The sequence below is a fragment of the Medicago sativa genome, chromosome 4 (genome assembly GCF_051527215.1).
Source record: "Medicago sativa cultivar Bolivia chromosome 4, Bolivia_mono, whole genome shotgun sequence".
NCBI lineage: Eukaryota > Viridiplantae > Streptophyta > Magnoliopsida > Fabales > Fabaceae > Medicago > Medicago sativa.
The window spans coordinates 30,576,179-30,589,195 of NC_140752.1; the positions used below are offsets into that span (position 1 = coordinate 30,576,179).

The 13,017-nt window shown below is 33.0% G+C and overlaps 2 long non-coding RNA genes across 2 annotated transcripts; both read left to right on the plus strand.

The window, feature by feature from the left end:
* The first annotated feature begins 4,550 nt into the window (after positions 1–4,550).
* On the plus strand, positions 4,551–6,666 carry LOC146927714 (uncharacterized). Its single transcript, XR_015005811.1, has 3 exons — positions 4,551–4,675; positions 5,645–5,730; positions 6,441–6,666. It is a non-coding gene; the product is annotated as an uncharacterized LOC146927714 (long non-coding RNA).
* Positions 6,667–9,963: 3,297 nt separating this feature from the next.
* LOC146927715 (uncharacterized) lies at positions 9,964–12,677 on the plus strand. Its single transcript, XR_015005812.1, has 2 exons — positions 9,964–11,023; positions 12,327–12,677. It is a non-coding gene; the product is annotated as an uncharacterized LOC146927715 (long non-coding RNA).
* Positions 12,678–13,017: the final 340 nt, after the last annotated feature.

Genomic DNA, 13,017 nt, shown 5'->3' on the forward strand with positions numbered 1-13,017 from the left:
TTCAAAACATTCCTTCAAATGAATTCAGAGACAGAGTCATATAGTTTCAAAACATTCCTTCAAATCAATTCAAAGACAGTGTCATATAGTTTCAAAGCATTCCTTCAAAATAATTCAAAGACAGAGTCATATAGTTTCAAAACATTCCTGCAAAACAATCAGTTTTACTCTAAACATTCTTATTCTGCAAAGTTGTATTTCATAATGAACTCAGAACACAGATTCGTTTTACTTAATTCTATAAATTAGCAACATACAAACATGATTTTTTAAAACAGAGTCTTATACAATCAAGGAATTTACTGCAAACAATGTCTTACACTATATAGATACAGAAACTTAATCTATTCTTAGTTTATTAAAACCAGATCCCTTGGTGGTTTAGAATCATATTGCATGAAAAAGGAGTCATTTTTCCACACAAACTAACTCTACACAGAAAAATCATATTGAAACTAGTCAAAGTCATCATGCATGAAAAAGGAATCATGAGAAACGTTAATGAGAAATGAAAAAGGACTGGCTAACCCGATTATTCACATGGACAGTCATGAAGTGTGACAGCCTCTGTCTGTCGCAAACATCCTTCTTCGTCGCCTTTACCATCGCCATATCCATAGACATCTTCAGATGAAGCTTGAGGAGAAGTACAGAAAAAGAAAGGTTAATAAAAGAAGAACGAAACTTATCAAAGAAGGTGACAGGTAAAAGATGTGATTGATCAGAATATGTAGACTTTTAGTCTCACAAGGGATGAAATAAACAGAGTTAGATGAAATGAACTGAGTGTTTTGGTAGGCGATATGACTTCTCTGTAAGCACATCGAAAATATTGAAATGTGATTTTTCGATGTGTCATCATTAGTTTGGACTTGTTAATTAATTTTTTTTTTTAAATTACATTCAATCATATGGTGACTTAATAAAGAAGTTGAACAATTGTTTATGGATTGATACTCAAAATATGTATTATTTTAAGGAAAATAATGTGGTAAAAAACATTATGTCGTTAAAAATTTAATATATTGAATTAAAGAGTAAAAACTTGAAGTTGGTGATATTGGCAAAAAACTTGAAATATAAATTAAATAATAATCTTTAATTATATATTAAATTATAATATTTTAAGGAAATATTATGGTTACTTAAATTATGTCTTTTTTTTAAATAAAAAATTTAACACATTGAATAAAATTATATAACCCTATGACTTGAAGTTGTCAAAGTCATTTATAACCCTAGTCCTTAACTACACAAGTGATATACGTCATTTATTCACATTCAATTTTTTTTCCAAGTTTATTTAATTCCCAATTGTAATATTTAGATGACAAAAATAGTTTTGGTGTTCGTGCAAAAATAGTTTTTCAACTTTTACTTGGTGGTTCTTGCAAAAATAGTTGTTATAACTTTTTCTTTGTTATTTATAACTTTACGAATTCTTTAAGTTTTTTTTTTTTTTGGTGAACTACGAATTCTTTAAGTTAATATAAGTTTTTTTTAACTTTTATAAGTTTATTTAACTCATGTAAACATATTTGTATAAAGTTTATTTAACATATGTAAAGAAGTACATTATTCATATGCAACTTGGAATTGGCAACAATATAAATGACTTCTTGAAGTAGAAAAAAAAATAGTTCGGTTGCAGATTCCAAGTTGCAAAAGTCATCATTTGGTTGCCAATTCCAACTAGCTTAGTAGTACTATTCTGCAGTGAATTATGATAAGACTCTCTATCCTATGCAACAATGCATAGGTTAAGCACCAACAAATGCACAATTTGTATCAACATAAATTGGCTCATTAACTTTTTATTTGTTATTATTAAACTTTACGAATTCTTTAAGTCAATAAACAGTTATTTTAACTTTTTCGTTGGTATTTATAACTTTACGAATTCTTTAAGTCAATAAAAACTTATTTAACTTTTTACTTGTTATTTTTAACTTTAATTAGCTTTTCTGCAAATGTAACACAAAAAAACTAGTTTATTCTGCAGTTAATATGAGAGAAGAAAAAACCATTTTTCAAAAATATGAATAATAAATAGTCAACTATGTAAACAAGTTAATTATTCACATGCAATTTTTTTCCCAAGTTTATTTAATTCCCAATTGTAATATTTAGATGACAAAAATAGTTTTGGTGTTCGTTCAAAAATAGTTTTTCAATTTTTCCTTGGTGGTTCTTGCAAAAATAGTTTTTATAACTTTTTCTTTGTTATTTATAACTTTACGAATTCTTTAAGTTAATATAAGTTTATTTAACTTTTATAAGTTTATTTAACTCATATAAACATATTTATATAAAGTTTATTTAACTTATGTAAACAAGCACATTATTCATATGCAACTTGGAATTGGCAACAATATAAATGACTTCTTGAAGTAAAAAAAAAAAAAAGAAATAGTTTGGTTGCAAATTCCAAGTTGCAAAAGTCATCATTTGGTTGCCAATTCCAACTAACTCTACACAGTATTACATTAACTTCTTATTTGTTATCATTAAACTTTACGAATTCTTCAAGTAAAAAAAAATAGTTTTTTTAACTTTTTCTTTGGTATTTATAACTTTACGAATTTTTTAAGTCAATAACAATTTATTTAACTTTTTAGTTGTTATTTTGTCAATAAAAGTTTATTTATGAAAACATTGACAATTATATAAAAGTTGTATTTAACTTTTTTCTTTGGTAAGTTTTATCTAAGTAAAAAATAATAGGATGAACCAGAAAATGAACTAAGAAGACGAACCAATAAATTTTAAATCAAGATGAACTTAGAAGATGAACTAATACATTTTAAATCAAAGACAATTCATAAGAAAGATAATCAAGGATAAAATTACAACTAAGAGGATCAAGATGAAGATTTAATTGCGATAGATCTGCATACACATTTGATAACATCTCATTCTATCCTCAACATTCTGCATAATATCTCTTATAACGTTGAAGTTGACTTTCATATATATAACAGCCACCATCATATGATTCAAGATAGAAGTTCGAAGATCTCCTTCATTCTTCTCCTTTTCTTCATCACAAAGCTTCTCCACAGTATCTCAATGCCTTTGAACCTCATCAAATGAATTCAAAACCCTACGTATCTCTGCAGCGTCTGGTGCATTTTCTTCACGCATGAGAATGTTATTTTCAATGTATTGTAGTTTGAAATCAGAATACAGTTCAGAAGCATCCTTCAGTAAATCGAAAATGGAAGTGGTCAATCTACTAATGTGAGTTTCCATGAAATAAGGATCAATAGTGAGGGATTTCCAAAACATGGAAACACACCTAAAAGGTAAAGGATTTTCTGCCTCTACCTTCAAAAGGATATCTAACATTATTTCTGGTGGTAGAAACTCCGTGTTGGCTTGTGATGGAAAAGATGTGATGGAAGGGATAGAGAGAGAACTATTGATACTTATAACATATGGCTTGTAATGGAAAAGATATGATGAAAGGGATAGAGAGAGAACTATTGGTACGTGGGAAACGATATGACTTCTTTGTAGGCACATTGAATGACTAAAATCTGACTTTTTTCAATGTGTGTTCATTACTTAGTGGTTTTTTATTTTTTATTTAAGAATCAATACTTAGTGGTTGTTAATCAATTTTCCAATGTAATTACATTCAGTCATATTGTTAATTAAAAAATAATAAAAAACGCATAACCATTATTTGGTAAAAAAATTATTGTAAGGAAAATTATTTTTACGAATTTATCTCGTTCTAAATAATAATATTGAATTATATATTAAAAACTTTAAGTTGGCGACAATCCTTGTAAAAAACTTGAATTATATGTTAAATAATAATAAGACTTGAAAATTATTTTAAGCAATTTATGTAAGACCCATAATTTAGTTGCGACTAAATTTAGGGCTTTGTATTTTGTTTTGATGTTTTCTTTGTCAATAAATGTCATTTTGTCGAAAAATTATTTTGATTCCAAAACTATTATTTTGAATGGAAACTTGAAGAGCAAGTTAGTTATGTGAGATCTAGGAATGACTCACATATATTGTTTTTCTATTCTGGGTGATTGAGTATGATTTTCATGATGTTTGTTAAGAATGATTATGTTTTTGTGACTTGAGTTAAGGGGAATGCATGAGTATGTGTTTTCTTAATCTTGTTGAGCATTTTTGCGAGTTTGGGGATTCGGGTAGAATCAAATATGAATTCGCCTGCAAATGAAATATTAATGGACCTTGAGAGTCATTATATTCATCTAGGGAATTCACTATTCGTTTTGGGAATTTAGCAACATCATATCTGCTGCTTGAGAAAAATTTCGAAAAGAAAATATTAGAGAATGAATAGTGGTTTTTGAGTAAGGAGACAATTCTAAGATGTTTGAGACTGGTTAGAAGTTCATCAGAGTTAGGATAGAACTTTGTCAGTTACGTGTACCTTGAACCGCGAGAACCGGGTCTGGTTTATTTCCAAAACCAAAACTCTATAAATAGAGCTTCATGCCACTTTTTATCAAAAAAATCAAGACTTTCTCTCTCTTCTCTCTCTCATTTCCGCAACTTTTCTTTCCTCCACCGTTCCGGGGCCATAACTTCATCGTTCCTTGTCCGAATCGCGCAAACGAGATATCAAAACGAAGCCTTTGACGATTCCTATCTTCTCACGCGTGATTCACAGTCAATAGATGAGGTATTCCTCCCTATTTTCCTCTTTTAAATCTCGGTTTTGAGCATTTGTGGGTGTAAGGTGTCGAGTTTCGATTTTCTTGCCTGATGTTATGTATTAATGTTGTTGGGTAAGTTCGTATGAGTATAGATCTGAAAGAAAATTTATGATCCGTTCATTTTAAAATTTTAGTGTTCTTGGAAAAGTGTTGAAATGTAAATTTTATTTGATATATATGCTTTAGACGAGAAAACAAGTTGATTCAACCGATTAGTTTTTGAAAGATGTTGTCTGGACGAAAGGGCTGAACCGTGCAAGGGTATTTTCGTCATTTTAAAACTGTTAAATTGTGAAAATGAGTTTAGAAGTGGATTCGCGTCGTCGAGACGGTCGAAATGGACCTATGGTTTGCAACGTTCCGACGACGAATGAATTTATTATGATTTTCTGAAAATAATGTGTCTGAGCTGACGCTGGAAGTGACTGCTGACACTATCAGAGTTCGAATATTTTTATGTTTGAACTGTTGAGTGGTGAAAATATTTTGTCTGTGAATTTGTGTTAGGTTGACTGAGCAAGAGGCTCTGGTATGCGATGTAAACACCAAGGAGACTCTGTCGAAAATTCGTCAAATTCATTTTATCTTATTTTTTTTAGTGGTTTTGAAAAGATGTTTCAAAACGGATAAGTATTTTGGAGATATTTCAAAAGTGTCTCTACTGTGATATTTGTCTTGAGAACAAAATGATTTGTATAAATTGGGTATTTGAAATAAAAGTTTCTTATAACAAAGAGTTTCCTAGACTCACTTTTGGCAAGTTTATGGTCATTGAGTGTTTTGAAGGATTTCGAGACAAAAGTTATTTTGGAAAATATTTTATTGAACTTTTTGGAAATATTAAATTTATCGTATTTCGGAGTGTGTTGAAATTTCACCTAGAATGGGTAGAAAGCTTTAGAGCCGATATTTATCTGAGTTATTGTATATGTTAGGATACTTAGCTCGAGGGTTTAGAGACGTTCCTGTTGTAGATGCTTACGAGTGTAGAGCAGTACGTTGTAAGGAATGCTTTGCTCAGGTAAGGGGCACTTTCTTAAACACCATAGTTACTTAAATGCCTTGATGGTTTATGTGTTATTGTGTGAATATGTGATTATGATATGTTGATGTGCTTTGTTTTCATATGATTTGTGAATAAATATATGAAATGTCTGTTGATATGTTAAAAGTTGTAATCGTCATTGTTTAGCCTGTGTGGCATTTTCTAGCCTTTGTGGTGTACATGCCTTCGTGGTGTAGCCTTTGTGGCGTTATTCAGCCTGTATGGCTTGATCTATTCTGGAGTCATTTGAATGTAACATCTCTATGGTGGCCTTTGTGGTGATAACACCTTAGTGGTGGCCTTTGTGGTGATATTCAAAGTCCAGTGTCATTTGAATAAAACACCTCTATGGTGGCCTTTGTGGTGATAACACCTTAGTGGTGGCCTTTGTGGTGGTATTCAATCCTAGAGTCATTTGAATGTAACACTCCTGTGGTGGCCTATGTGGCGATATTCAATTCCGAAATCAGTTTCATGTGACGACCCCTGATAGGTGTCACACTCATATTGAGTCTGCATTTGCTAGGCTAATTGTGCATCATTATATTTTAATTGAGGAATGTTTATGTTGATGCTATTTACCATGCTAGTATGTTATGCCTTCAGTATTTTTGTAATTATGTTGTTTTTAGATCGTGACCCTTTACATTAATCCGTGGATCGGGCTTTGCCCCATATCCAAATAGGGAGTGTGCTTTGCGGGAATAGCAAAGGCTTTGGAGGTGTAGCAGTTTGACAGTCAGGCTTGATGCCATTGGTGGGATCTTGTACCATGTCATCCCAGTTCAGAGTTAAGGATCAGCTTAGATGTTTTACTGGTGGTGTCTTATGTTTATGTAATTTTACTTCTTTTGTTTGGGCACCGCTGTAAATGATACTACCATGAGAAATGAATACTCGAACATTATTTTATGTAGTGCATGATTTGATAGTAAAAGCTCATTGCATAATATTGTTTTATAAAATGTGACATTTGATTCAGATTGTATTGTTGGCAATGCTTTCAAAATGTTTTACTTACTCTGATTTTAAATTAAAGACAATCCTGAAACCTTTAGTGCATGGCAATTAGTTGTTTTAAAAAAAAAAAAATGCACTCCTGTTTTGAAAATCGGGCTGTTACATTGTGGTATCATAGCATGGTAGTAGATTTACTTCAAGGGCTGTGAGTCGGGTGTCCTAAGCTGATCAAGAGTCGGGTTTAGTACGCATAAGTGCTTGGTGTCCTTTTGTGCTTTGTTTTGATTTGGGCCAAATATGATATGCCTATTTAGTTGTTTATTCCTTGATGCGGAGAAATGTGTTTTAGCACCTTAGTAGAAAGAGTAGTTAGAATCTAAAGCATTAGTCGATTGTCGTCGACGATTGTTCTTGATCCCCTTTAGATTCAATGGTCCAATGAGGACAAGTTTGCAGTAAGTTAGAACTGAGAAGAGATCATATTAGTACCAAGGTTTGGGAGCTACCTTGATTGACAACCACGAGTGTTATGTTGAGATCAGTGAATGCTCTATTGATGGAAAGTCACTTGGAGAGAGAGAAAAGTTAGAGAAACTTTGAAGAAGACATTTGATGTATTATTTGGTTAATTTCAAGATGAAACAGAACGGAGTTGGTAATTGGTGAGGTGATGTGACCACAATGGTTGTGCATTAAGCAAAGTTGTCATTTGTGACAAATGTGAAGTCTTGGATACGAGCGAAGGTGCTTGTTTTGGAGCTAAAAGGGTGCCGCATGTTGAAGTTATTAGACTTCACAATACGAAGTAAAGGATTGAAGGTAGTATTTGCCTTGGAATGTGATACTAGGTGCCTGAGCTAGTTTAGATTCTGGACTTAGGCATTTTAATGATGGACATCTAGAGGAGAGAGGTTTGAAACTAAGTGTTGTGCAGATGGGTGTTACCTCTGTACGATCTAAGAGAATAGGAAGTATCGAAGTTGTTTGAGAATGAACTTTGAGGCGTTATGCAGTTGTGCGAGCATGACTTTAGATACACTGTTATGTAAACTTGGAGAGTTGATCTTGGGATAGTGAACTAAGAGATACCTTGGACGTAAGATGTAGTGATTCATCTTGGATTATGTGGAAGTGAATTGAATGTTAAGGGAACTGGAATAGGATTTATTCCACGACTAAGCGTGAATAATGTGTTTCATATATCAGATTGTTTCGTGGTTGGATGAGTTGTTCTTGAACAAGTTAAGTGTTGAGATTTTGGTTAGGGGTTTTGATTGTTTGTGAGATAAGTGAAGTATGTGATTTCAGCGGTACTTTGACGTAAAGCCGTAAAGTAAATTTTTGGAGTTAGGTATGCTTTCAGAGGAACCTAATAGTTTAAGAGAACGCGACAAAATTCAAGATTGGACCGTGTAATATTTTGAGATTTAACGGGAGAAAGTGTGTACCTGAAATTTGGTAATATAAGGAAACTAATTTTGGATTTGACCAGGAAGAATTTAAGTCTGGTAAGGAATAATGGTAGGAAATCCATGAGGATGTTGAAGTTGCACTTATGAGTTTCAGAAAGGTAAGACGAAAGAATTCTAAGTGGAGTTATGAGGATTTCGTCTATGTTGATATGGTTAGTGAAGTATACCAAGGCGTGATATCAAAACATTGAAAAATCAATGATTTGAGATGTTGACAACATTGATAGTTGAACAATGATGAGAATGGAAATGTTTTAAGATATATTTTGTATATAGGATTTCATGAGGACCCTAAAGTTGAAATATATTAAGATTCAGATTGATTATTGAGAAGAGACTATGAGTTTACGGGAGGAAAGACTTGTTTGTGACATCACATGGTTATTGAAGGAAAGTATAAAGAGTTCATGTGAGGATAAATATTGATCCAATGAAGGACACAATTTTTGTTAAGGTGTGTTGCTACAAGTAAGGTGTTGATCTGGAGATTTAAGATGTTAAGGCATGATGTGAGTATCTGGAAATTCTATGTAAATATTGTTAAGCATTGAGTAAGACGATGATTGTAACATTTTGATTCATTGAAGATGGTGTTTGTTAAAACTTGTCAACAAGTTGTGAATTTTTAATAGGATTCCTATGTGAAGAGTTTCAGATCAGTTTAGTGGTGTGATTGGAGTAAGTTGAAAAGGTATGAATATTAATAAGGGATGAAAATTCTCTATAGAGGTGGCAACTTCGTGGTTCTTGTATCAACTTCGTGCTCGGAGTAGTAGTCAATGTTTGTGTATTTTGTCTTGGACGTGGCGAATGTTCTACACTTGATAGCAATTCGAGAGGTTTATGTAGTTTTGAGGCCTCAACTGAGAGGAAAACTAATGGATGATGAGGCCTGAAGAAAATTCAAGAGAGAATTTTCGTTAAGAGATGTGATTAAAATGATAGATATGGAAGACTAAAGGAGTATAGCGCTTGAATTGAACATTGTATGAGGCTTGATAAAGCAATTTTGAGAATATTGGGAGGTTTTTAGTCGAGTGTTAGAGGCTGTTCTTCACCGGCAAGAAGCAAGATAACTATAGAAACTAGTGGAAATTGATGTTTATGTTGGAATGATTAGATTCCTTGTGCCTCAGGATAGCCCTGAGTGCGGATTGCAAGAAACATTATTACAGTTTGGTGAAGATCGTCTACGCCGCCATCATGACTGCTAGCTATCTATTGACAAATTAGGGAACTGATCATCCTTAATGTGTTGTTGATAGAAAGTGAACATCATGTTGAATGGAACAAGTCAATCTTATCCAGTGTTGTAGTGTGAAATTTTTGGAGGGTAGACGTGGAGACATCAAGAATTTTGATTGTGGACCTAGGCTCTTGAGGGACCTAGTGTTGTATTTATGTGTTCTTTGAGGTGATCCTGAGTGGAGTACTCGAGTTGTGATGTCTAGATGTGTGTCTAGAGTTTGAAGTCTATACGACTTTGTAAAGGGTCACAGTAGGTGTATTGTCATGTCATTGTTGGTAGTAGTAATGACTAGATAAGTTGTAACATCCCGCTAAATCCGGGTTAGACTGCAGACTCAACGGACGTGTCGGAGAAAACTAATTATGAAAGTTATATTTTTACGGAGAATATATTCATCATGTAGTGTTAGCTAACACACGCAGGTTCAATCATCAGTGTTAGATTTGGTGTGGTTTAACAAGACTTTTAATAACAGAGGGCATAATGGTAAATTGAATGTGAAGATATTTTTAGGCCAAGGCCCCTTTCACATTCATTTTTCCTCATTTCACTCTCTAAACTGATCTTCCCCACTCTCTCTAAAACACTCTCGGCTCCCTCTCCACCATACCATAATCATCAAATTTCTCAATAATTCATTCTTTCTCTTAAGAAATTCAACATGTAAGCTTATCATCGTTTTAGTTGTGTAAATTGAAGTGAAAAGCATGTAATAAAATTCACTTCTCTTCCCTTTTTCTCTGTTAGCAGAACCTTTCCCCCTTTCTCTCGAAATTGGATTTTTGTTTCAATTCAACTCAAATGAGTCACGTGTGTATGATTTTTGATGGTGTTTGGTTTGAATTGATATTTTGAAGCAAGAAGTGAAGGAAGGACAAAGGGGTCTAGCTGTGAACTGAAGTTGCTACAAGAAGTTAACCTGAGCTATAGTTTGTGAGTGTGAATGATTATGTATTTTGGGCTGTTTAGGAGCATCATAATTTGTGGTTGCTGCTGTTTGGAACAAAAACTAGACGCTTAAAGCTGTACATTTTGGCAGGTGAATCTTAGTGTTGTTCATATTTATTAGAACTTAGTGATAATACCTGGCTGTTATGGATATTTGTATGGCTGAGTTGTTGGCTAAAATGAGTTGTTATAGTTAAAAGAGATTATGCCTGAACTCTTGAAGCATGAGTAGAAATTCTTATGACAGTTCAGGTGCTTATAGGGTTACTGCTGTTGCTGTGTTGCTCAGACTTGTGTAATTATTGGATTTTCGGGTTCCACACTAAATTCCCTTCAATTTGGATATAAGCTTTGTATGATTCGGACTAATAACGAATTCGGAAAACGCGTTTGAAGTTGGTAATTGCTGCAGAAAAATTGCTTACGGGTTTTGACTTACGGGAGCTGTTCGAGATGGTACATGTACAGTTCAGGGCAGGGATAGTGGCTAACCACTTGCACTAATTTTATGAAGATTCTAAAATGCTTGAGAGGACTGAACCTAAAGATTAGAAGCGGAACAACATAGCATGGAAGAAATAAAATTTGGCAGAAGCTTTAAGCTGAGCATAAGTTGTTTTAGAGAATTCAGATTGTTGAGGTGAGTTCCTTTAGTTAGAAAACTTCCCTTTGGGTAGTTAAATTATGCCTTTAGAATAATAGAATATGGTTTAGTACATTAGTACATGATTTAGTGACAATATGATTAAGATTTATACCCTTGCTAGAGTACTCTAGAATAACTTTTATGTTGATAAATATGATTATGGTAATGTAGAAGTTAGAGGAAAAATATTATGATAAGTTTTACGTGAGAATGAATAAATATGCAATTTCGGCAACGTTACGTAAAGTGAGAATTGTTTGATTTTATTACTTTATTTCGACTCTTAGCTAATATAAATTACACTTTTAAGGTAATATAATGGTTTGGCTTGGCTAAGACTCTAATTCTCATTATTGCCGAATATGTAGCCGAAATTGTATTATGCATATCCTCTAATCATACACTACCATAGTGTATATTTATATGTGTAAAAGAATGTTTAGAGTAAATTAGCCATGAAAACAAATCATTCATGAGTAAATTTCCAATTATTGGAAAGTAAAGAATCCTAATTAGGGGAAAATCAACTTAATTAGTCGAATTTAATTTATCAGGATATGGGAAAATTTTATAACCTTTTAGGAATGACATATAATAACATATGTCTAGAACCTTATTAGATAAGTTATGAAACATGAGAATATATTTATACCTAGCATAATGTATCAGATATATGTTACAGAAATTATGTTCAGATAATTATTATCAGTTAAGTTATGACTCTCTAACTTCCCGTTAGTAGTGAAGTTGAGATTATTTCATATTTACAAGAATCAGTTCAGTTTATAATTCTTAAAACATGTTTAATATGTGGCTTTCGCTATCCCGCCAGTTGGATACGAAAGGTTCCCGCCAGTTGGAACGGGCACTATCCGTGAGGATGACCCCACAATAATCAGAGGAGTCCGGTATCCCCGTCAGTTGGGTTCCCGTCAGTTGGAAATTATTACCGGTCAGAGTGGAATAAATTCTGGGGTTACTCCACCTGGGTTTATTCCGTAAAATCAACTCAGATAATATTGTTTGTTCAACGCTAACATAATATGACAGACATTATACTCATGATTATATTTATGATTTTGGCACTAGTATCAGGATCATATTAGTATCTCAGACAGCGATCCTAGTTATCCCTCGATCGCTCAGATATGCATGATAAAACACTGTATAAACCCAAATGGGTTGAGTTTAGAGACAGATGGCGATCCTAGGTTCCCTGAGATTGCCTACAGCCTAGGATAGGTGGAACTCACTGAGACATCCCGTCTCACCCCAATCCCTTTTATTTTTATTTCAGAGACACAAGTGGATCGCAAGCTGGGCAGTTCGTGATGAAGTAGAAGAAGAAGCTGGACAATTATGTTTACTTATCATTGCATGTATGTTGTACACATCAGTGGTACTATTTTAAATGTATAGACAAGTAGTTTTATGATATGTTCGGAAGAAAATTTATTATTGTAATTTTAATGTATCCAATGCCAAGTTTAACGAGCATACTAGATATCCTAGGTAATTTCTAGTATGGGTGTTACATAAGTTGTTACTATTATCTTAGTTTCGAGGACGAAACTTCTTTTTGGAGGGTAGTAATATAAGACCCATAATTTAGTTGCGACTAAATTTAGGGCTTTGTATTTTGTTTTGATGTTTTCTTTGTCATTAAATGACATTTTGTCGAAAAATTATTTTGATTCCAAAACTATTATTTTGAATGGAAACTTGAAGAGCAAGTTAGTTATGTGAGATCTAGGAATGACTCACATATATTGTTTTTCTATTCTGGGTGATTGAGTATGATTTTCATGATGTTTGTTAAGAATGATTATGTTTTTGTGACTTGAGTTAAGGGGAATGCATGAGTATGTGTTTTCTTAATCTTGTTGAGCATTTTTGCGAGTTTGGGGATTCGGGTAGAATCAAATATGAATTTGCCTGCAAATGAAATATTAATGGACCTTGAGAGTCATTATATTCATCTAGGGAAT